At 47.9% G+C, this 24,755-nt stretch overlaps 1 protein-coding gene and 1 long non-coding RNA gene across 2 annotated transcripts in view; both read left to right on the top strand.

Moving 5' to 3' along the window:
• WWOX (WW domain containing oxidoreductase) overlaps positions 1 to 24,755 on the top strand; it is a 984,564-nt gene that overhangs the window by 473,842 nt on the left and 485,967 nt on the right. The window lies entirely within an intron of this gene.
• On the top strand, positions 1,872 to 6,000 carry LOC147573360 (uncharacterized). Its single transcript, XR_015244676.1, has 3 exons — positions 1,872 to 2,344; positions 2,570 to 4,854; positions 5,623 to 6,000. It is a non-coding gene; the product is annotated as an uncharacterized LOC147573360 (long non-coding RNA).

Below are 24,755 nucleotides of genomic sequence, written 5' to 3'. Positions count from 1 at the left end.
CGTCGATGAGATGCAGCTTTGGAGACAAGTGTGGCTGGACAGGCACTGGGATCTCTCCCTCTAGTTGGGTTCTGTGGTACTAATGCTTCCTGGAGCTTTTCCTTCTTTTCACTTCACTGGCTCTAAATCCCAGCCTCTATCAGAAGTCCTTTGGTTTGCTTCAAATGCAAATTCCAGTCCCTGTGTGGATATTCTTATGCACTGGGAGTTGGGGGGCAGTGTGAGATCCAGTGGGCAGACCTGTGTTTCTGTCAGGTTCCCGAGGTGATTCCTATACACGCCAGGAGTCCAGGAGTACCCTCTGAAGTGGATTGCCAGCTCCTTAAGGATAAGAATCATATTTTCTTCCTCTTTTGTATGCGTCCCCATACAAGGATAATTACAGAGAATAAGCACAGAAATGCTTGTTGGTGGATTTATTCCAGAAAATTTTTTTTTAGCTCTCTTTGTATGGAACTTTGCAAAATAAACACCATGATTACCCCATGCTTTGCGAGTAGCATGCTAGAATGGAATTTCACTGCCTTAAGTTGAGTGTTAATTTCTTGGTTTCAACTGAATTCTGAACAGAAGAGGAGACACCTTGGAAAGGTGTGAATGTCGATGCCGAGAACTGGCCAGATACTTCCCTTCCAGCACGTTCCATGAGGGACTAAAAGGCCAGCTGTTTTGAACCTCCCATTTCGTGATGGTTCCAGTTTCCTCCTCACTGCGCATTTATCTTGCATATTTAGGGGATGTTTCCATTCTATTTTATCTACTTTCCATTCTGAGGTCTTTTGTATAAGTATTCCCTTGAACCCGTTCCAAAAAGTGGATTTTTAACCCAATAGACCACAACTGCAGTGTTTTATCATGCATGCATATTTCGAAATGTGAATGTAAGTAGATTTAGCAAAGTTAAAACAAAATTAAAACTTTCCAAAGGGTACTTCTGCTTGTTTTTCCACGTTGGACTTTCCCATAGGGATTCTTACGCCATTTAGAAGACTCTAAAAACAGGAAGAATTTTCGCTTGGGTCTTTTTTTTTTTTTTTTCTTTTTTTTCTCTCCGCAAGGGATAGGGTACAGAAAACGCTACTGAGGTTTGGCCTTGCTCTGTTTTCCTGCACCACCCTCGCTGGCAGTGGTGGGTGAATTCTGAATCTCGGCCGTTAGCCGGATTGTCAGCACGATTTCTGGCTGGCACCTTGCCTCCCCTCCTGCCTCTGTTGAAATCTCTTCTTCAGGCAGACACTAGAGTCATTTCTCTAAAACAGAAATCCCATTTTGCCATTCCCTGTGTCACCACCCCCCCCCCCCCGGCCCTTCATATCCCTTAGGACAAAACCCCCAATCCTTAACAGGTCCTTCAAGCACCTGCCACTCCCTGCCACCTCCTCTCACCCCACTCCCCTTCCCCCTGGAGGCTGCCAGCCCCCCCCCCCAACTCCTGCCACAGGGCCTTGACACAAGCTCTTCGCTCTGCCTGGAGTAGTCTTTCCCTCCTACGTAACGAATAAACTCTTCTTTCTGACTTCCCAGGGCTCAGCTGGATAGTACTTTCAAGAACTTGGAAAGTGACTTCATCTTTCTAAGCTATGTTTTCTGCTCTGTACGGTGAGGTCAATACCTGTCTGTTCTTCCTAGGGTTTTTTGAAGGGAAGCGAGGAATAAATGATACCATTCACGAAAGCACTTAGCATCCTATTTGATACATAGTAGGTGGGCATGTTCTGAGCACTGGCAGCCATTATTGAGCTGATCAGCTGCCTCCACCCTAAGTCCTTTCGTTCAGATGCTCTCACTCCTGTTGCTGCAGATGTCGTGGGCTGGGGGGAGGGGGTGCGGAGACCAAGAAAGGGAGGGGGAAAATGGGGGAGATGGCGATCTAACCCTTACAGTGCCCTCCACCTACCACCAGAAGACCCTCCCCAGAGGGTCTGTGTGACTATTTCCCCAGAATTCTTATGTTGAAATCCCACCTCCCAAAGATGCTGGTATTAGAAGGTGGGACCTTGGGGGGGGGGCGCTGAATTCTTGAGGGTGGAGCTCTCCTCAGTGGGATTCTTGCCTTATAAAATGGGCTCCAGAGAGCTCCTCCAGCGTGTGAGGACAGAGAAAAGGCTCTGGCCCTGGAGCAGGAAGAGGGTCCTTGCTCACGGGACCTCTCCGGCACTCCGTTTTGGAACTTGCAGAGTCCAGAGCTGTGAGAAATGGAGTTTGGGTGAATTTAAGCCACCCAGTGCCTGGTATGTTGTTACAGCAGCTGGAATACACTGCACACCCCCTTCCTTACGTTTTGGCCTAATGGCCCCTGAGTGTAAGGGAGAGAGGGGCCACGTGGAAGAAGGACCCAGCATTTGTTGTCATTGTCTTTTTTTTTTTTTTTTTCAACGTTTATTTATTTTTGCGACAGAGAGAGACAGAGCATGAACGGGGGAGGGGCAGAGAGAGAGGGAGACACAGAATCGGAAACATGCTCCAGGCTCTCAGCCATCAGCCCAGAGCCTGACGCGGGGCTCGAACTCGCGGACCGCGAGATCGTGACCTGGCTGAAGTCGGACGCCTAACCGACTGCGCCACCCAGGCGCCCCTTGTCTTTTGAGTTTTAGTGTTTATTCTTTTTGAGAGAGAGTCAGAGCCAGAGCCAGAGACAGAATGTGAATGGGGAAGGGGCAGAGAGAGAATTTGACTAGGCTCCAGGCCCTGAGCTGTCAGCACAGAGCCCAACGTGGGGCTTGAACTCACGAGCCGTGAGATCGCGAACTGAGCCGAAGTCGGACATGTAACCTACCGAGGCCCCCGGGTGCCCCTTTTCTCGTGGTCTTACAGACAAAGATGTGGGGATCTGGAGTGACAGGGAGGTCACCCCGTTAGTCAGGAGTTGGAAGTCAGGGCTCCTGGATCTCAAAGCCTCATCTTCCCCGCAATCCTGCCCTTTCTACCAAGCAGTCTGAGCAAGCAGCCGTGCACTTGGTGTGCCTTTAAAAGGGAACCACGAGTTCAGGACTCTGCTCAGGTCCTTCCTCTAGAACACACGCAGGGACAGGGCCCGCAGCCTCTCCTCATGCAGGTTTCTGACGAGCGGGCAGGCAGACAGGCCCCTGGCTCCCCGTTGCCACTGCAAAGCCCTGCTTGCTGTCACCTGGTCGCTGTAAGGCCTTCTCAAGAAAGCCACCTCTGCTGCCTCCTGCGTGCAGGGGGACGTTAGCTGGCTGGCCTCTCTTTCTTCCTTATCTCACGTGTGGTGCAGAGAGAGGACTCTGCAGGACTTGAGGTGCGCCACGGCCTAGCCTGTGCTCTGGAGCACGTCATATGCGGGCAGACGCCCGTTACACGTTCCACTCACATGTAGGTCAGCCAGGGGAGCTGATGTAGATCAGCAAGGGTTGCGGGGTGGGGGGCCGGGTTGTCTAGGTTTTTCTGTGCCTGGGACGATGCCGGCTCAGCCCTCCAAAGGGCCGCGTGTCCTTCTCGGAGCTGCCCCCTGGCGACCCACAGGTCCAAGCCCTCACTCACAGTGGCAGCTAACCACGGCGGCTACACCACGCTTTTGCCTCACCTGCCGGGGCACCGCGGAGCAGGTGCGGCTGGTGAGCTCGCCTCGGTCTCCTGCACCACACGCCTGCTTCCCCCCGTATCTGTAGATGCTCGGAAGAACGCTTCCGCCAGCAGAGTTCGTTCTTCTGAGACTTTTACCTTAAAACACGAGTGCCCAGGGGAACAGGAAAACCATAAATTGTTGTCAGCTGAGAACTGGCGGCTGGTTTAGTGTCTAACAAGTATCTTGTTACAAGTGGATGTTGAAATACCCACATTTGGCAATAAGGTGCTTCTGCCTTTTATGTATTTGACGGATGCGTAAGTCGTCCTTTTGGTATCTCGTTCACTTACTCACTCGGGCACCGGCAACGCTGTTTGGTTGGGAGAGCCAGAGGAAGCGTTACAGTTCTAGGGACGTCGGGTGGCCTGGATGGGGCCTCCCTGCAAACACTATTCAACAGAATCAGGCTGAGAGCCGGTGGCCCGGAGGCTCCGAACTAGGTCAGGACGTGCGTGCGTGTGTGTGTTTGCATATGTGTGAGAGACTGTGTGTGCATGTGATTGACGATGAGTGTGCGAGTATGTGCAAATGAGTGCGAGTGAGAGTGAGTATGTAAGTGTATGAGAGTGTTTACGTGAAGGAGTGTGTATGTGAGAAAGAGAGAGCAACAGGGTGTGTGTATGTGTGTGTAGGAGGTTGGGGCAAGTGCTGAACTTGTGCACAGGCCCGGGGAGGAAGAAGGCCTGTAACGGTGTGGACACATACCGAGCTTGTACGGCACACGGAACCAGACTCAGTGCCGTGACCTCCCTTGAGGTCGACGCACAACCCTGGCTGCACCCCTGCGGCATCCGTTTCCCGGCTGTCCACTTTGCCCAGTATCATTGGATTTCACATCTAGCTGTGTCTGATGCCTGAGCCACGCCCTGGCCCCCCAGTGTCTGCAGTGGAAGGTTGCCCGATGCAGGGCCAGCCGGTGTCCAGCTCTGGGCTGGGATGAGATGCACGAAACCCTTTCAGTCTAAGCGTCGGGTGTTTTGCCTGTTGGAAGGACGCCTGGCTCCTTTAATCGGTCATCCAGGAGGCCCAAGGAAGGATGGCTGGGGGCTTAGATCTTGGCCACACTGCCTGACCAGATGGATCCTAGGGACCTTGGGGACGGCTCATCTGGGAGGGAGGGCAGGGGTTCTGAGGTGCTGTTTCCACCCAGACAGCAGGGGAGGCACAGTTGCTTGAAGTGGGTTGTTAGGGACTGAACGTGTCCCCCCACATTCCTATGTTGAAGCCCTAACCAACATGATAGTATTTGGAGGTGAGGCCTTTGGGGGGTGATTCGGTTTAGATGAGTTCACGAGAGCGGGACCCTTGGGAGGGGATTAGCGCCCTTATCAGAAGCGGAGGGCAGAGATACGGCTGTCTCTCTTTGCGCGTGTGCACTGAGGAAGGGTTGTGTGAGGACAGAGCCTGAGGCACTGTGGGCAAGCCCAGCAGAGAGCTCTCACCAGACACTGAATCTGCCGGTGCCTGGATCTTAGACTTCCCAGCCTCTAGAGCCGTGCAATATACACGTCTGTTGTTCAAGCTGGGGTGTTTTCTTACCGCACTTGAGCAGATTAAGACACCAAGGTAGTGTTAGCTAAGGCAGAACTCGACGTTACCCACCTGCGCCCATGTTCTGGCTGGGCCATTTACTTTCTGGGCGTCTTGGGCAACTCACTTATCCTCTGTGAGCCTCGGTGTCTCCATCTACAGAATGGGGGCGGTACCGAGCTCTTCCTCAGAGCGTTGCGAAGATCAGATGCAGAGGATGCTCATACGGCACACACTCACAGCATCGCCGTTCACCTCATCGTCATCAGTGCCATTCTCATCGTCATCACGGTCACCATTGCTGGCCTCGCCATCATCATGAAAAGCACGAGGTATTGATTTGCCCCAAGCGTGGGTATCCACCTTGGGAAAAATCTGTGAGTGGCAGATACTCACAGAACTCCGGAGTTGGACCGAAACCTCAATGAAATATCACCGCATACCTGTCAGATCAGCTGTTAGCAAAAATGACCAAGAAATGTCAAGAAATAATAAGTTTTGGTGAGGATGTAGAGAAAAAAGGAACCCTCACGCATTGCTGATGGGAATATAAACTGGTGTGACTACAATGGAAAACACAGTGGAGGTTCCTCAAAAAAATGAAAAATAGAACCACCTTACGATCCAGCAGTTGCATTTCTGGGCATTTATCTGAAGAAAGAGAAGACACCAATTTAAAGAGATCTACGCACCCCTGACATTAGTTACCGTAGCCAAGATACGGGTGCTACGTCAGTGTCGATCGATACCTGAACAGATAAAGATGTGGTTGGTGTTCATGCACAATGGAATATTACGCAGCCATTAAAAAAGAATACAGTCTTGCTACTTGCAGCAACATGGATGGACCTCGTGGCTGTGATGCTAAGAAAAATATGTCACAGACAAAGATAAGGGGGTCTCATAGATACATAGAACAGACCGTTGGTTACCAGAAGGAAGCGGGTTTCGGGGGGGTGGGTGAAATAGGGGAAGAGGATTTTCCAGTTACGAAATGAATATGTCATGGGGATGTAATGTACAACCCAGAGAATATAGTCAACAATGTCGTAATAACTTTGGTGACAGATAACTAGGCTTATCGTGGGGATCGCTTAGTAATGTATAAAAATACCAAATCACTGTGATGTACACTTGAAACTAAAAGGCTATTGTGTGTCAGTTACCCTTCAGTTACAAAAAAAAAAAAAAAATCTCAGAAGTAGGCCTTCCTGTGCTGACATGAGTGGTGGCCACTTTCTGGGGGTGGGGGTGGGGGGGTGGAATGCTTTGGAAACCAGGTCACAGAGGAAAGTGCCTCTTGCTGTTCTGGGCTCAGAGGTCTGCTGTGGAAGTGAAGTGCAGAGGGAGCCCGGCCTCATTGCATCGATAATACGATCCCGTAACTCATCCTGCCGCCACGAAGGTGGACGGACGGTCCCCATCCCTGCCATTGAACACTGCCCGTGTTTTCCTCAGAGGGGTATCTGCTCGCCAGTGGTGATTAGAGTGCCCCGAACAGGCCCTTGCTATTAAGAGTTTGTGGCTCCAGTTTAATAAAAGGTAGTATATTAAAATGGAAACATGCTATTCTTGATAAGGACTAGACATATTATAGGCCAGATGAAAGCTTTGATAATGCAAAATGCAGGGAAAGGAAGCAAAGGGGTTTGGAATACCTACTACGCACGGATTGCTTTGTTGGACGCTTCGGAGGGGCATCACCGCAAAATGCCCGTGCCACCCAATGAACCAAGCCCAGCCTCTCTGATATATTAATATATTTAATTATCAGACTTTCAGCATTAAAGGAGATTACAATAGAGGCATCCAGTTGATTGGGGAATAGTTGCTGCAAATGATAAGCTCTTTTGAATAAGCCGATACTGGCTTAATGAGGTTTTGCAGTGTGTTATTTTTTTCCTGATAGAAAATCGAGTGACTCCTCTCCTCCCCCACCACGCTCAGTCCTTTCACTTCCTAGTGATGACCCCCCTTTTCTCTTGCTCCATGGGAACTTTTAAAAATTTAAATTAATGGATTTTTTAGCCTCCAGTTTCTGGAATTCTAAGAGGGTCTGAAAGGTAAGTGCTCAATTACCGAGGCATGCGAACAAAAATAGGCAGCTTAGCTAGGGAAGTGAAAATAGAGAGGAGTCCCCCCACCTTCCCTGGAGTTGCGTGTTTTGTTTCTGGAAGAGGTTCAAGAAGTATTCAACCTCCAGTTAATTTGGCTGGCCCTTTGGGATGACTTCTTCCTGGGGCGGCATGAGCTTCATCGCTTAAAGAATTCATAAGACCAGTCTGAGGGCCTCTGTACTGGGGAGAATTCCTTATGTTAGCGAAGAGGCTGGTGTGGTTTGAACTTGCCTGCCCAATTCCTGACAGGCGCCTGTGCCCGCTTGAGGCAAACCGATGGTCCAGCCTCCCCAGTGCCTGTCCGTCTAGAGCACATCGAGGAACCTGCAAAAATAAAAAATAGAGAGCATGCCTCAAACACCCAGCACACCTCTTCCATTTTCTACACGTGCTCCATAATCCTGTGATAAGTGTTCCTGCCCCGTGTTACGGATGAGGCTTGTAACAGTTCAAGCAGATGGGCCATAGTCACGTCACTCCTCAGTCGCCCACTTGGCCTTTGAAATCAGATTTTTCTGGAACTTTCTACCATGTTGCACTCCCTTAATCCCTGAGGCCATCCTCAGAACAAAGAAATGAGGAAAGGAGGCTACAGACGCTGTTCTTCTGGGGGTCCCTTGGTAAATGGCACAGAACTAAATACATAGTGGGTGCCCTGTCTCTTCAGCCTGAAAGAAACGTAAGCACCTTAGAAGTGAGCAAGGGGGAGATGTTACATGGAGCTGTTGGTAGTGGTAGGGCATATGTGGCCTGGGTAATGTTCTCCTGGCCCAGGGCCTGCTGCAGTGTTCGCCCCCATCTCCCATCCTGCGGGAGCTCATCAGGGACCTCTGTAGGCGGTATCAGCACCCGTGAAGTGCAGGGTACGTGGAAGACTACTTCCTTGCAGGCCCTTTCCTTTCTCCAAGAGGAGGAAAGGTCTCCATGCCTGGTTCCACCAGTGGACAGGGAGTCACTTTCAACCCACTCACCTGTCTCTCTGCAGTGTTCGATTTCCCCCCCTGGGATGCGTGCATGCTTTAACGAAGCTACCTCTCTCCTGGATCTCCATACCTCCTGGTCCACTCCAGTCCAGCTGCTGGACTAGCTGTGTCACACCAGGCACTACCCACAGCATTTTACATAAGACAATTAAAAAAAAAAAAGCACGAAGGTGCTATGACCCTCCCATTTTACAGATAACCCGGCCAAGGCTTGGAGGGGTGAGTGATTTGTCTCAGTGTCCTAAGTAGCCCCGGGCAAGAGTCAGGGTCTGAACCCCAGGGGCAGGCACAGGGGTCTGCCGTTCCATTTTTAACCCTCTCTCCTAGTTGGTTGTCCCATCTTATTCCCTGTCCCTCCCCTTCCTCCTTGGCTCTGCTTTCCTTCCCCTGCCCAGCAAGCCCTCCACCACCATTTTTTTTTTTTTTCGCCTCTGTGCAAACAGCACTGGAAAGGCTTGGCCTGCCAGCCTTGGGTTCTGATAAGATCTGGCCGTGCTCCCTTTGTCTGGCCTGTACCTGCCTTTTCTGAATGGCCCTGTTAATTGCAATTGACTCTCATAGAATGTGGATGGCAGTGCTGCTTGACACGAGACTATTGCTTCTGACTTTTCCTCGGTTGCCCCCCCCCCGCCCAGCAGCAGGCCGGAAGGGACAGAAGGGGGTCAGAGGCAGGATGGAACACTTCTGGTTCCAATGCGATGCATTAGAACATTAGAGCTTTTCTGTTACTAAGTCACTCGCCCTCTCTCCCTCTCTGTCTTTCTCTTCCCTTTGGGAGGGAATGTTGTCATGCCTAGGAATTCATACTAAAATGAGAAATGATTAGATTTCACAGTTGTAGCTCCTGTGAAGATTCAGGGTTTGTTTTGTTTCGTTTTTTCCCATTCCCAGTCTTCAGTCCTAAGCATGTAAAAAACAAAGAAAAGGAAAGAAAAAAACTGGGAGGAATAAAACTTGAACAATATGAGTCTGAAGCAAGAGGATTAAGGTGTCTGGGAGCTGGCGGTGGGAGCCTGATGTCCTGCAGGCCTACTGAGTGTCAGCTCTGCTTTCCTTTTAAAATTTCCCGACAGGCAATGAGGGAGGTATATGGAGGCCACTTTCGAGGTAGGAAGACTGAGGCTGAAAGACTGGCTTGCTGTCCAGTGCTCGGTCGCCCTTGTTCTGTTTTGGACAGTAAAATAAAAAGGGGGAAAAAACTCAGAACCGTAAGCCTGTGTAGTCTGGCTGCATTGGGTGTCAAGGCACACAGGATGCTTCTGCAGGTGATCAGGTGCCCGAGGTCACACAGCAGGGTTCCTTACTGACTTGGGAGTAACCCCAGGGTGGGTTCAAGAGGTCTCTGCAGGAGAGGTGGGGCTGGGGAGTGCCTCCCCCCCCCCCCGGACTCTGGATGCACCTGCTTGATGTCTCTGCAACTGGCCCGTGCAAGGCACAAGACCCACTAAAAAGGGAGAGCGAGGGTCTGAGGTTAACCCTGGAAGGACTAGGAGGAAGTCATTTGGGGGCCACTGTTTGTTTCATTTTTTAAATGTTTATTTATTTTTGAGAGAGAGAGAGAGAGAGAGAGAGAGAGAGAGAGAGAGAGAGAGAGAGAGAATCTGAAGCAGGCTCCAGGCTCTGAGCCCTCAGCACAGAGCCTGATGCAGGGCTCAAACCCATGAACCATGAGATCATGACCTGAGCTAAAGTCAGATGCTTACCAGACTGAGCCACCCAGGTGCCCGATGTTGCCATTTTAAATTTGGCATTGTGCTGGGGCAGTTCCGGAGCCTGGGACCATCCAGACCTGAGAGTGACAAAGGCAAAGCCAGCAAACAAAGCTGGGTCATTTTCATATGGATGAGGTGCTAATAATAATAATAATAATAATAATAAATAAATAAAGACAGGGTTAAACATCTATCTTGATTCTAAGGCACATAGAGGGTCTCTGAATCTGCACACAAATGCAGGCTTCATTAACAAATGAATTACCCATATTTAAGGAGGAATTCACGTAAAAGTCCAGATTTCCCAGTTCTCTTGAAATATCCTAGTGCCACCGCAGGCCAGCTGCTCTGGGCTGGAATTCTGGCCTGCAGGCTGGCCCTGTGGGCTTTTGACTGTTCCATGCATGGAGTGGAAGGAAAGAGGGACTTTGGGTCAGAAAGAGCCATGAGCTGCACACCTTCCCTTGGCTGAACATTAGTTTTCTCATCTGTGAAATGGAACCGCTGAAACCCACCCACACAGTTGCTCTAAGGGTGAACTTCGCTAGCAGATGTAAAGTCCTCTCCAAGTGCTCAAAAAAATGATCATAACTATTTGATTTTTTAAACCACCCGACCCAATTCCTTCAGGGTTTAAAACATGAAAAACACGAAGCCCAGAGAAGTTTGGGAGAGGGATGGAAGGAAGGTAGGCTGTATTTTGTGAACAGGTACCTTCTCCAGAAATCATTCTTTTCCTTGGATTTCGAAATGGCCCCCACAGAGAACAAAGCTTTCCATACCTGTGTTGATTTTTCTCAGGTCTAGGGTTCCCCTAGGAGATTTTCCTAAAAGAAAAGGCAGGGGAGCCCCCCACCCAAGCCAGAATCCAATGCAAATGTGACAGTACAGCCCCTCCAGGGTAGAAGAGGCTCCTTCTTAATTAGAAGCCTGGAAGGACATACCCCATAATTGTGGCACTTGAAGCGCCAGGGCTATCAATATTGGTGCCTCTTTCATTAATAAACCGGCAAGTCAGAACGCTGCCGGAGTGGGAAACCTTCCCCCCCTCCCCTCTCCCACCCCAAGTTCCACTTAATCAACGGCAGACTCGATCAAACAGGAAAAGAACATGTAAATCAGCTGCATGAATTCTGCGGGGCCCTAAATAGGTGGAAGGAAGAAGGGAAAACATGAAAGGGAGCCTTCATCCGTTTCGCCGCAGATGCCCGGGCTCTCTCGGTGAACCCAAGCAAGAGGTAGTCAAACGGCCCCGCAGATTGCCAGCGACTCGGGGAAAGCCTGGGTTTATGTACGGATTAGCACAGTGATAGACCCTGAGTAGCAAAAGACAAAGACTAATTACCTGACAGAGCTCCCCTCCACTCGCCTGGGTCATTGAAATTAATTTCTGCTTTCAGGCTTGGCAGCAAGCAGCTGCGGAATTTCAGTTCAATACTCAAATTAACGGGGAGCTGAAATTATTTCTCTGCGCAGGCGGCATTAGAGGAGTGGGTTACCAAATAGATCTTGATAGCAGACACCAAAGAAAGGATTATTCCTCCCTTTTCATCAAGAGCCTCGGGTCCTCGGAAAGTGCAGGGCTGGGGCGGGGGGGGGGGGGGGGGGGGCTGGCAAGGAGGAAAAACAACAACCAATTTACCGCAGAGTTAACACTTAAGTACTGTGTTGGATTAGGTGGGACATACCTGCGTGGCAGACCCCCTGCCCCCCAGATAATGCAGTTTCTCGCCATTTAACAAGAAACTTAAACACACAGCACTTTTGCATATACCCAAATTGGAATTCCTAATCCAGGGATGTTACCAAATACCTCTTCTCCTATGTTGTCGGAAAGCATTTGCCCTTATCTCCAGGCCCAGGAGGCAGGTTGGAAGGGGGCAGTGGGGAGGAGGTATGGGGAAAGAGAAAAGGAGGAAGACGTCACAGGTGGGATTTGAACCCAGGAATAGGGTTTCCAACCTCATCTTTCTGCCACTTCCCATTGCCTTTCTTTTTTCTTTCTTTCTTTTTTTTTTTTTTTTTTTTTTTTTTTTTGCTTAAAGTCCCTCTCATTGCTCCTCCCTCACTCTCTGGGCTCCCCACTTGTGTTTCAGTCTCGGTGACATCTGTCACCTTTGTGGAGCACCTCCCGTGTGCACCAGGTCAAATTCAGTGCTGCCTGGGTCAGCAGTGCCCAACTCATTTGTTTCTGTGATGCTCCTGCCGCCACGACCCACCTGATGGATAAGATGCTTGGGCATACCAAGCCCCCACGTTGTCACCATGGGCTTCTGCCAACAAAGACACCTGCTTGTGGGTCCATGGAGAGCTCCCACATTGACCACCGTTTCTTTTGCTGCTGGTGATCCTGGCTCCCTGTCAGGATGCATCATTGGGGAACCCTGGGCGTGAGGCACATTCATCACAGATACTCAGGCAAAGCATCTTTCCTGATTGTTCCCAGCCCTTGTTCGGGACCCAGTCCAGTAGTTAAACAAATTCTGGAATCCTACCGCCTGGGTACACATAATGCCTTTCATCCTACTAGGCATAAACCCGTGGGATTACTGCTTGTAACAGTAATATTATGGTATCTACCGCGTGGGGATTCTGCAAGGATTAAATTAGTGAATGGAGACAAAATGTATAAAAATTTGCCTGATACATAGTAGGCTCTTGGTGACTATTAGCGCTGCTATTATCCCTGCCCCTGGTAACCCAAAGCAGATAACCGAAGGTAAGGGCCTCTTCTTTGTTCCCTGGAAATGGCAGACGAGCTCTGTACAGCTATCCAGACCCGAGAAGATTCGGTGGTGCTTGAACTTGTAATGTTCATGGCTACTCTAGCCCTTGCAATGGCTAAGGATGCAAAAGGAAATGTATTCTTAGAGAACAGCAGTAGTCCCCCTCTGTCAAATACCCCGTGCCAAGCGTATTCGCATTTACCTCGCAACAAAAAAAGAAAGGAATCAACCTTAACAAAATCATATACGTTGCAGAACCTAGGCCGCAGGAGCATCTGTGACCCCACAGCCAATTCAGGGATAGCACAGGGACTCGAACCCTGGTCTCTGCGTCTCCAAGCCCACAAGGCAGCACATGCCCCTCTGTTCTGTGCCGAGTCACCCAGGAGTAGCAATTAGGCCCGTCTCACATGTCCAGCTTTAAACCTGTGACCTCGAGGCGAATGACTTCCACATCTCATTACCACTCCCCTGAGCCACCCAGGCCCCCGGTGGGACAGGGAGGTTAATCAGCCACGCACTGAATCTGCTTATAAGGCTGTTTCATGTACAATTTTTATATCTTGGCTCCTAATAATGGTCCCATTATAAATGATTGTCTCACTATGATATACTGGTTTCTCGCCTTCTAGGAACTGATTTAAAAGGGAGCCCCAGACTTCTCGTGCCCTCAGAGTTTATTCATATTGCGATTTTTTGCTTGCTCAGCAGCTTGAGTGGTGTGGGGGACAGCCCCCCTCCAAAAAAAAAATATTTTCTTCCCAGCATGAGGCAGTTGCCATTATTAGTGACCTCTAGCTCGCTTGATATCTTGATAATACTTTATGAACAAATCACTAGTCCTTCCTCTTCCATTGCACCCCCCGCCCTGAGCTTCCTTTCAGACAGGTAGTGCCAGTGGCCTTTGGGTCTGTCACCTTCCTCTTCCAACCAAACCAAAACATTCAAATTATTTCTAGGGTGACTTGGGAGAACAGGTCATAGGGGGATATATAGCATCGGGGGGTATATTTTCAAACCAAAAACCCGGGCATATTTACCCCACAAATATTTATTTAGTGCCTATTATGGGTCAGGCACATGAATATACTGCTGGGTGCAGCAGGACAGAATATAGGAGAATAAGACACATTCTGAAGATCTGGAATGCATGTTAGGAATCTAAATAGGCATATAAATTGGAATTACGAAGGAAAATTGCACTTTGTGGAATTCTTTGTGCTAGTTATTATTAATATATGGATGATCTCCGGTCCTAGCCCTCAACGAGTTTAAAATCAAGGAAATCATTAAAGACTGCTTTGTTTCCCCCCAAAGTTGGGTCGCGTTGAATATTTAAAGGGCTTTAAATTCTTCTCTGAACCTCAAGGCTAAGCAATATACACTCCAGCCTCCACGGTCTTCGTGCTGTTCTCAGAACGTGTCGGCCCCTTTCCGATCCCAGGGTTTTCCGCGTGGTCGTCTTGCCACTTTGGTGTGGCCCTTTTCTCGTCATGCTTCTGCCCTTGGTATGAATGCCCATCAGAGAGGCCAGTGCTGACCATCTGTCTTAGTTTCCTGTTGCCGCTGTAACAAAGCATCACAGACTCGGTGGCTTACACAATGTGATGCGTTCCCCTACTGTTCTGGGTGTTACAAGTCAGAGACGGGTCCCACCGGGTTGCCATCAAGGTGTCGGCAGGGGTTGGTCCCTTCTGGAGGCTCCAGGGTAGAATCTGTGAACATTTTCTAGTGGCTGCTTACGTTCCATCTTCAGATCTGGCCTTGTAGCATCCTTAAATCCCACTGAGTCTGCAGCAACTCTGGCTTTTCCATCTTTTGAGGCCCTTTCTGATGCCACTGGGCCCACTTGGCTACCTCAGCACGCTCCACACATCTTGAAAAGCTGAACTGATTTATGTCTGCAGAGCTCCCTTTTTTGCCACGTCACGTAACATAGTCCTAGGTTTTGGGGATCAGAAGGTGGTCACCTTAGGCACCCGCGTTCTGTCTACCATGCTGTCCTGAGTAAATACAGCAGTGCTCCAGGATTCTTTATCTCAGCTCTTCCTTCCTTCACCTCGTGGTACTCCCCGCAACCTTCCATAGTTTCCATTTTATTTTTTGGTTCGCTTGGTTTTGGTATGCTTCTCCAACTAGAACGTAAGCTCCCCGAAGGCAGGCCATGCCCAGAATTTCCTTCCATCTCTGTCCCCTCAGCCAAAACTTTCTCAGCTGTGTCAGTCAGACCGTCTTGGTTGTGAGAGAAACTTCATCATTCAATTGGTTGAAGCAAAACAAAGGGTGTTTATTGCTTCACAGAAGCAAAATTCTATCCAGGGATAGAATTGGTTCGGGTTCTACTGGACCTGGCTGTTCAGATGATATCAAGAATCTGTCTCTTCCCCTTCGTAGCTTAGCTTTTCTAAACCATGTCAACTCAGGAACTCTCTCCCTTGCCAGTGGCAAATCCAGCTGCTCCTGTAGGATATGAAATCCCAGTTGTCAAAACCTAGGGTTGACCAGTTGACCGTCTTTGGTCTAGTTGGGGGTCATCCTTCAATTGGTGTGTGGGAGCAATTGGACAAGTGTAGGTCATCTGCCACCAGAAGCTTCCCAAACACACAGATGGAGCCCGGGGCAAGGGCTGTTTCCCAAAGGAATCGGGTTGCTGGGGAGGGGGAGGAGTCAGAGAGCTGGTCAGGCACATGTGGAGGACATGGAATGACTGCCTTCCAAGTCTTGCTTTCCCGTCCTCCCCCCTTGGAGACTATCTGGTTACTCTGATTTCTTGTACCTTTCTACACATTTATATCATTATACAAACTAGCACATGATTGTATGACAGTGGTCCCTTTTCAATATGCAATTAAGCCCTTTACAAAGCACCTTTGTGTCTCACAGGGAAGAGATTGGAGGCCAGCCCGCTTTGGGCCAAGTCTCCATGTTATCAAACCTTCACCACCACCATCCTAGGAGGGGTCGACATATTCCTCCCCATTTCATTTCCTAAGTGCTTACTGAGGACTGAGCATCACACTGACCCTTAGAACATCACCTCCCTCCTGCTCAAAACAAACCTAAAGGTGACTCAGGGTCTCCCACTGGTAAGTGGCAGACTGGGGGTCAAACCATAAACCCAAAGCAGAAGCTTCTAAAAAAGAAGCCAAAAATGTGTTGGCTAAGACTGGGGACATCGAACCAAGTATTACTGCCCTCGGGGGATCCCAGTCCTTTTTCTCTCTAATTCTCAGGAGCTAGAGGTTTTTATTGCTATTTTTGTAAAAAGCACCATTAGTAATCATTTTAGCAGATTTTTTTTTTTTAATACAAACAGTGAGCTTTTCTTTTTCATTTGTTCTAGCTTAGTCCTTTCCATTATTCATTGGGCTTCTTGAACCATCCTAGGTGTACCCATACTTATTCTTATTCACCCTGAACAGGTGTGTGACACCTTGGAGAAGATGAAGCCGGGGAGAAAATCAATCAGACAGGAATTATGTTGAAAGATGACTGAATAAATTACCACCTCCCAGGAGTTGTGTGAAAAACCGCTATTTCTTTTGGACGTCAAACTACCTTTTTCCTCTCTCATTCACGTGTATCCCTTACACAAAGGCCCACAGTGACAGGGCATCAGTTTCTGGACTGTGTGGGGCCTTCTGAGAATGTGGTGTCCTTGTCATCAGGAAGCACTGACGGGTGGCTGTCCCCCTTCCTCTACAGCCAGCCGGTCCCCTGCACTCACCGCTTTGGAGAGGGGTTCTTATCACATTCCTTCTTGTGGACAGCCCTGGGGTAAACAGTCATTGGTCATTAGATAGATGATCTGCTAACGAGAAATTGCCCGTACAAATGGACAGTGGCCAGACCACATCTGATCCTGAAACTCTGACCCACAAGTTCTACATCGGCCAGTCCCGGAAGCCAAGCCACACCTCCGTAGCAATCAACCCACAGCAGACAGGACTTGGTCAGTGACACCAGCTTCCCTGAATTTTGTCTCCACTTCCAAATCGGGAACAACCAGAAAAAGCCAAATACGCTCCTGAAACCAATCTTATAGGATGCTGGCTTCTGGAGAGCCTGACTCCATGATCAGGGCATGCCTGAAACCTTCTCTTTTTTCACTAGAAAGCTTTCCCTCACCCTGCCTCCTGTTGAGTCCCTGCCAAGCACAAGTGATAGTGGCTGACTCCCCTGGTACACCCAGCTCTGAGTGGACGGCCTCCCTCTAGTCTCATCTGGGTGGCCATTGTTTATTTCTACAGAACTTTGCACTAGGTTCGTTGTTTCCACACACAGCCCTTCCCCTTGTATCAACACACACCGCGACCTTGATCTTTCCCACCCTGTGTCTCTTCCTCTCCATTTGCCCTGCTCTTCTGGTTCTGCCCACTTTTGACCTTGGTTAAAAGAATTGGATTCTGTTGTTGCATTATTATCTTATGTGTTCAGTGTCTAGGATGTGCAAGGTAGGTTCACTCATCATCTCAGTCCTTAGGGGTACCTCACAAATGTGTTCCCAGAGCCCATGTTACACAGTCTGGATAATGGACAGTCAGAGCAATTAAGTGACCTTGGTTGCCCACGGTGATAGGCTACAGCAACAGTGAATGATCCAAACTATGTCTGCTTGCATCTGAGGCCCTGGCCACCATGTTGATCTATTTCTCCTATCTAACTGTAAGGACAGGTTCTGGGTCATTTAACTGTGTGCCCCTCGTAGCAGCTAGAGGCTGATAGGATGGGCTTAAATGTCTGAGGAAGAAGGGAAGAGCCATGAGGAAGAAGGAAAAAAAGAAATAATAATCCCAGATTAAGAAAACAAAAAGAGGGTCCCTGGGCAGCCCAGTCGGTGAAGCATCCAGCTCTTGGTTTCAGCTCAGGTCCTGATCTCATGGTTTGGGAGATAGAGCCCCACGTCAGGCTCTGCACTGACAGCATGGAGCATGCTTGGGATTCTCTCTCCCTCATTCTCTGCCCCTCCCTCATTTTCTTTCTCAAAATAAATACATAAACTTAAAAAAAGAGAGAGCTTGCCTAAGTTGCCTAAAAAATCTCATTTTTCCTTTCAAAAGATTAGTACGTATAGTGACCATAACGTTTTTGTACTTTCTTCAAGCTTTACTTTGAAGATGAAAAGGTATGGGTATCTGCTTAGCGCTCCTGTTGTCATTTAGAAGAGTGCACTCCTATCTGTAAATACACAGATAATTTCTCCCTTTAAATTCCATAAGCTGGAGACGCCGCCTTCGTTACAAATGAACATAGATCCAATTTTATCTCCTGTGTGAAATTGGGGTTCCAGTGCCCTATCAGTGCTCTCCACCATGATGGCAGCTTGTCCATCCATTCGCCAGTGACTCAGCCCAAATCTCAAGGCTCGGAGGTATGAATCCAGGACAGCCACGTTCAAATGCATTTTTCATGTATAGGTTGTTCACTCTAGTCTTTGAGATTGTGCAATTAGCATATGTTGTCATAGTGATGTATTTATTATAATGGAGGTGTTCTCAGGAAACCAGATTTAATAGTTTTAAATCAGAAGCTAACATGGACTTTTAGGAATCCCATTCACAGTAAATTTTATGCCTGGTGAAAGGTTATGGAATGGGTTTCCATGCCACATCTCCCCCATCTCACAAATCTCCTGGCATACAAACGTTCCACTCTGGGTTTTTGCAAGCTAGCTGCCCGATGCAGACAGAAAACTCCAGAGTTTATGCACCTACACAGCACACCTTCCAATGAAAAAAGGAGTGAGAGGAAAGTGACTTGGCTGTTGGGTGTGTATCCTAAGCCTTTATCACAACGTGAATCTCCTTAACAGATTGTCTCCTAAGCTTCGGACTGACAGGAATTTGGCTTTTCTTGTGTTCATTTGATAGCCCTTTGACTATTGAAGCCATTACATATCTGCTCAGTTGGTGCACTCATGAAGAAGTTGGGACCCTCCCCACCCCACCCAAGGTCCAGGGACGTGGTGTCCCTTGGTTGGTACCAGGAGCCCACAAAAGTTTCTTATATTGTAAGAACCAAAGTAGCACCATTATACCCTCCTTACACTGCCCTGTATCGTGTGTGTGTACCCCTGCTTGCTGAAACACGAAAGGCAGATGAGAGAGAGCCCCAAGGTGCTAGAAAGCTGTGGTTCCTTCATGTCTGTGCAAAAGTTCTAAGGATTGGATTAGACGCTTAAGTATCTGTGGATGTCAGGTTGAATACAAGCAGCTATTCAGTGTATCTCTGATAGAAGAACGTGTCCCCTGGAGGTGGGAAGTCACGCAGGTCCCTGGAAATGTGAGAAGATTGTTAAAATGGCATCAGAGATGGGCTGGAGTGATGCCAGGGTCTATGTTTGATGCTCACCCTAGGTCTAGGGTGAAACTCTTGTCTTTCCCTGTTACCTGTTTAGTGGTTCCTTCTATTCCCAGAGAACCTTGGTGCATATACCTCCAGGGACCCAGCTCCCCCTTCCAGGCCGTGTCCTCTGTCTCCTGTTCTGTCACCATTGCGGGTGCTAAGCATCAGTGCTTGGCTAAGGAGTGTCATTGCAGCTCCCCTAAGCCAGGAAGCAGAAGAGCAAATGCTTTAGAATCAGACACAGCTGGGTATGAATCTGGGTTCTACCAAAACGAATGGTTGGACTCCTAATGAGCTTTGCTCTTCCCCAGCCTTAGTTTTATCATCTCTAGAATGGGGAGTATTGTTAGCTGTTTCCTGCGGGAGTCAGATATCGTCTATCTGTTGACGACATGGTCACTGTTATTGATTGTGTCGTCACGGTGATTATTTTCCACCCAGATCGGGTACAAAATGAACGTATTATTGGCATTCCTGAGACTATTTGCAAGGAATATCTCCAAGTCCTCATGACAAGCCAGATGTCCGGAAGGCAGCTTGAGAGCAAGGCTCGGGGTTACTTAAAACAGGTCTGGAAGGTCTGTCCCATGAATGCCAACTGTGATCTTGGACACTACAGAGGGCTTTGAAGAAAGCCACGATAAATCACACAGACCCCTCAGCTCACTCTGCTCCCTAGTGATCCCGGCACAGCCATGTCTCAACCTGTTGGGGGTTTTCCTGTGTGTTACCTAGACAGCTACTACCATAAGAGCTCCCAGCCCAGCCTCCCCCTTGCTCCAGGACTCGGGGTTTATCACACTCAAGAGCTGCGTGCTGGGGGAGTGATGCCGAATTTCTTTTCAGATTCTGATTTGTCTGTAGTTAAAAAAAAAAAAAAAAAAAAAGTGGATATTTCTTTTATATGTGTATATATTTTTATTAGACTGTGAGTTTCTTAACCTTTCCTAACTAATGATCCAAGTAAATATTTGACTGGACCCAGACATAGAACCTGATTTGACTCCCCTCCCCGACCCCATCCAGAGTCACTTGTTATTCTGAAAACCCAATGTTTGTGTTTTTAATATGGTAGTGGATAATATGTGTAGTAGAAAAAGGAGAAGGCAGAAGAAAATTAAAATGTTCTGTTAATTCCAGTGCCCTGAGATAATTGCTCTTAATATTTTTTGTATGTTCTCTTCTTTCTTCTGAATGATGGCATTTATTTTTTTTAAAGTTGAGCATATATATGTGTGTGTGTGTGTATATATACACGCGCACACATATATATACAAAGATGATATATATATATATATATATACATATATATATATGATATATATGCATATATATATCATATATATATACATGATGTATATGCATATATATATCATATGTATATATACACACATACACGCACACATATATATATCATCTTTTTTCTCTTTAATAAGAATTTGTCATGTCACTAAACATTGCCTGGAAAAAAATACTTTAATGATTTCCTAAGATTGTACCGTATGAACTCCTCTGTTGTTGGATAGTTGGGGTATTTTATAGTTTGAGCCCTGTATTAAAAAAAAGAACTCAGGCTTATTTTGTCATGTCTTTTGCCTCATATGTTCGGTAAAAGAAATACACCAGTTATGATGGGTGACTCCCGAATCTCCTTTCACCTCCCGTAACTAAGCCCATCCAGGTAACCTGCACGTCTTGCCAGTGATTGGTCTAGAAAGAGACATGTGACCTGGTCCTGACCAATGAAAATGGAGGGCCCTTCTGGGACTGGATTCCTGACTCAAGAGTGGCACCCAAGGAGGATACAGAATTTCTGCCTACTCTGGGCATACTCCGCCGTTCTGTTCTCAAGGGGCCTTCCAGCCTGAGATGAAGCAGACGCTGAAGGGGTCACGGGAGGAAACCTGTGCCTTTTATGGACCTGTGGAGTCCACTGTGCCTGTGGCCTGTTTCCTTCTAGACTTCCAGCGGTCACCGAATAAGGCGTTTTGAGTTGGGTTTGGATCACTTTTTAAGTCAGCTTCTTTGCTACTTAGAGCAAACTGCCCCTCCTCATCCTCAGGTGGAGAGGTACTCTCAGAGGGCCAGAGCGGTGACACCGGGATCGAGCTGAGAATTTAGATTCAGGAAATGTGAGTTCCAACTGGCTTCATCCCGTCTCCTGGATATGCGATCTGTGGTCTCAGCCCCTCCGGTTTTCAGGATCTCTCTTGGTAAACAGAGTGAATATACTGAGGATTGTGGGATGTAACTCCCTTTGCAAGAATATAATGGTTATATTTTTTTATATTATGATGCTTGCCCTTATGGTTTGTTCACACCAGTGGTACCTATCAAGTATCTCTTATGTTCCCGGCTCTATTTCAAATGTCAGCAATACAGCAGTGAATAAATAGATAACCTTTCCCCTCACGAATTTTAGAGTGTAATGAAGGTGGCAGCAAACAGCAGGTAAAACAATAAACTGAGCACTTTATGAAAAGAGACCCAAGTTCTTTTCAGATTCTGATTTCTCCATGATCTAAACAGGATTGTTAGGAGAACAGTTAATATTTTTGCCTCTCCATTCGTCCGTCTGTCCATCTATCCATTCATCCATCCCTCTTTCTATATAGACGTGTGTATATAAGGTATAAATGCATGTTTTACTTAGTTAATTATTGCCCGTGAATTTCTTAACCTTTCTTAACCCATGTCCTAAATAAATTGACAGGACATTTTGAAACAATTTACCTGTCTTGACTATTGGAAACAGACTGATGTTTCTTCAGTTATGTTCCAGAGACCCCTGGATGTTACAGTTGTATTTTCTGCTGTGTGGGCCAGGGTGTGTGTGTGGGGGGTGGGTAGTGAGTGGATGGTCATGTGCATACATGTTTATTTTGATAATCCAGAAAGATTAAGTATGTGTGGATCCTCTGGGTCATCATGTTAAAAGCCAGCACCACCGCATCATATGTCTGTGTGTTTGGAGTTGGGGGGTCCTCTGGCCTCACTCTCCTGCTTTGCCCCCAGTCTTCTGCAGCCTTCCCTCCAGGCTACACAGTGGTCCTTATCAACCTTGTTTTTACAAACGAGGAAACGGAGACCGGAAGGAGCTTTGCAGTACACCTTGGCCACACATCCCTCTGGTCACAGGCCTGAGAGTGACACCCGGTCTGTCTCCCTTCCTGCTCCCTCTTCTGCCTCTCCTCTCTGTAGGCAACTCTGGGACACAGGCATCAAATTGGATTTGATTATTGAGGATAAAACAGCTTATAAAACGCTACAGAGCAATGCCTTTTGTTTCTGAGAACTTGATATAATAAAGTTGGCTTGATCTCCTCAGCCTGTATCTTGGGGGAACAAGTAAATTAAACAAGTAATTATATCCATAATGTTTTTAGAAGTTAGAAGATTTAAATATATGAATCTCATCTGAGCGTGCAGCCTTTTGTCTGTGGTGTTTCCTGCCAAACGATCTCTTGACAGGAAATAAACATTAAAATAATCTTTAATCCCTTGTCTGGTCTATTACCATTAACAATTGATGCACTTTAATTTTGTGGGATTTTAACTACAAAATGGAACGGCTAAGTAGTGATAATTGGGTTTGGAATTATACGGTCATTTATATCAACAGATGCAAGAGGCTGGGAGGGAGGGTGATTAATTATTTACTATTTCCTGGCTGTGGTTCCTATTATAGAATTTTCTGATATGTTCTGCTGTGAACAATTATCACCAAATGAAAGTAAACAAATCTGTGATCTGAAGCCTTATTTAGAAGTTAGGCTTTATTTAGGTGATATGAGCTTGATTTTCCTGGACCCTGCGGGCTGGGAGTGTTCCTTATCTCGGGGGCCCACTGGCCCAGTATTTGAATATGGTTATCTCTGTGCATCTTAAACTCTAAAATGCACAGCCCTGGGGAAATGCCTTGGTTGCTGGGGGGTGGGGGTGGGGGGGGGAGAAACAAACAAACAAAAAAACCCCACAACATTGAGTCAGATCTTGGTTTGATACAAAGGCATATTTGAGAGGGGGCTTGCGGTTTATTCTTCCCTCTGTTTGGTTTGCTTCATTACAGAGTGGGGTGGGAGGGAAATGAAATTATTATGTCAACTTGAGAATAAAAGTTGTGCTCTGCCATTTCTCTTACTGCAAATGTGTGTGTGTGTGCGTGTGCGTGTGCACGCGTGTGCATTAAAGGCAGACCACCTCTCTGTGCCTCAGTGTCCCCCATCATGGTTCAGTGGCAGACTAACACTATCTGATCAGGCCCTGTGGGATGCACAGTCACTGCTCCAAAATGCATTTCTATTCTCCATTCTCTCTTGGTGACATATCCACAGAGTGCCTCCCCCTGAATCTTCCTAGCTCTTCCTACACGTGATTCCTTGCAGAGCCAAGAGCTCAGCTCCTCACATGGATTTCTCTGACTCGTGAAGATTGGTGGGTACCAGATAGGATGTGTTTCATGGAAAGCAGGAGGACACTAGGGGAAAGGATGCGGACACAAGCCATTTCAAGAGTCCCTCTGACCATCGTGGCTCCAGAGTCCATCCAGACTGGAGCAGCAGGAAAGTGGAGCATATGTTTGATGAGCATGGTTTCCCTCTCCGTTCATGTACTCATTTAATTTTGGAACGAATGCAGCCCTCTCCTAGTGCTCTCCAGCTAAAGGAGGGGTCCTGCCATTCATCCAATTGCACAGTCCAAAAACCGGGAGCCATCTTGGCACCTTCCTCACCCCCACCCTCACGGGTCCTGTCATCACTTGTCATGTCCATTTTACTGCCTGGAGTCTGTCGGCGCGCGTAATCTCCACCATCACTACTCTAGTCCTGGTTGTCATCATCTCTTACCTGGGTCATTGCAACAGTTTCTCTCTGGTCTCCACACCCCCAGGTCTCTTGGGTGCACAGATTGGAAGGAGATCGTGCTACAGAAGACTTAGGGCTTCTTCCCCAGATTTCTCCCCCAGCTTCTAAAGGATCCCGTGTCACAGGGCCCTGCAACGTGTCAAGAACAATCATGGACAAGCTTGTTCATGAAGCAGTCCAGGTGGCTTCCGGCCGCTGGGACGCTTGGTGCTGTCACCAGAGCAAGAAAACAGTATGGTAACAGACCGGGGTTTGAGATGCGTCTCTGCTTCAGTTGACGTGTGACCCTGGCCAGAGCTAAAGCACAGAGGCTTTCTCAACAGTGCACCTGGCCTCTGCCCTGTGTGCTCAGACCCTGATGACAGATTCCAGGCCCCTCCCGATTTCCCCAGCGTGTGATTCCCAGTGGAGACGAAGGCCGCTTTGCCTTCTGTAGCTTGGGAGGTGAGGCAGAGAGTTGCACGAGCCCCCGCTGTGGGCCACGCTCGACCTTTGGTTTGTTGTTGTTCTTATTTATTACTCTTATGAACTCGGTTTTATCTGGGGGGGTGGGGGGTGGGGTGCGGTGTGTGTATGTTGGCGGTAGTTGCTCTCCTAGGAAGACTTGTGTGGTGCCCGACAAACTGCTTCTGTGCTCGTCTTAGGAAGCCAAACTCGGGGACCAGGTGACTGACTCTTCACGTCACTCCAGAGTTTCGCAGCCTTGCACTATTGACTTTTGAGTCAGATAACTCGTTGTTTGTGTGTGTGTGTGTTGGGGGGGTGGCTTCCTGTGCATTGTGGCATGTTTAACAGCACCCCAGGCCTCTGCCCGTTAGATGCCAGCAACATGCACCTGTTTCTCAGGTCCTACAAAAAGAAAATTTCTGTAGACATTGCCAGATATCCCTT

This window comes from Puma concolor, chromosome E2 (assembly GCF_028749965.1).
Source record: "Puma concolor isolate L17-30 chromosome E2, mPumCon1.1.hap2, whole genome shotgun sequence".
NCBI lineage: Eukaryota > Metazoa > Chordata > Mammalia > Carnivora > Felidae > Puma > Puma concolor.
Note: the sequence above shows the minus strand (reverse complement) of the source record. Positions and strands in the feature narration are given on the sequence as shown.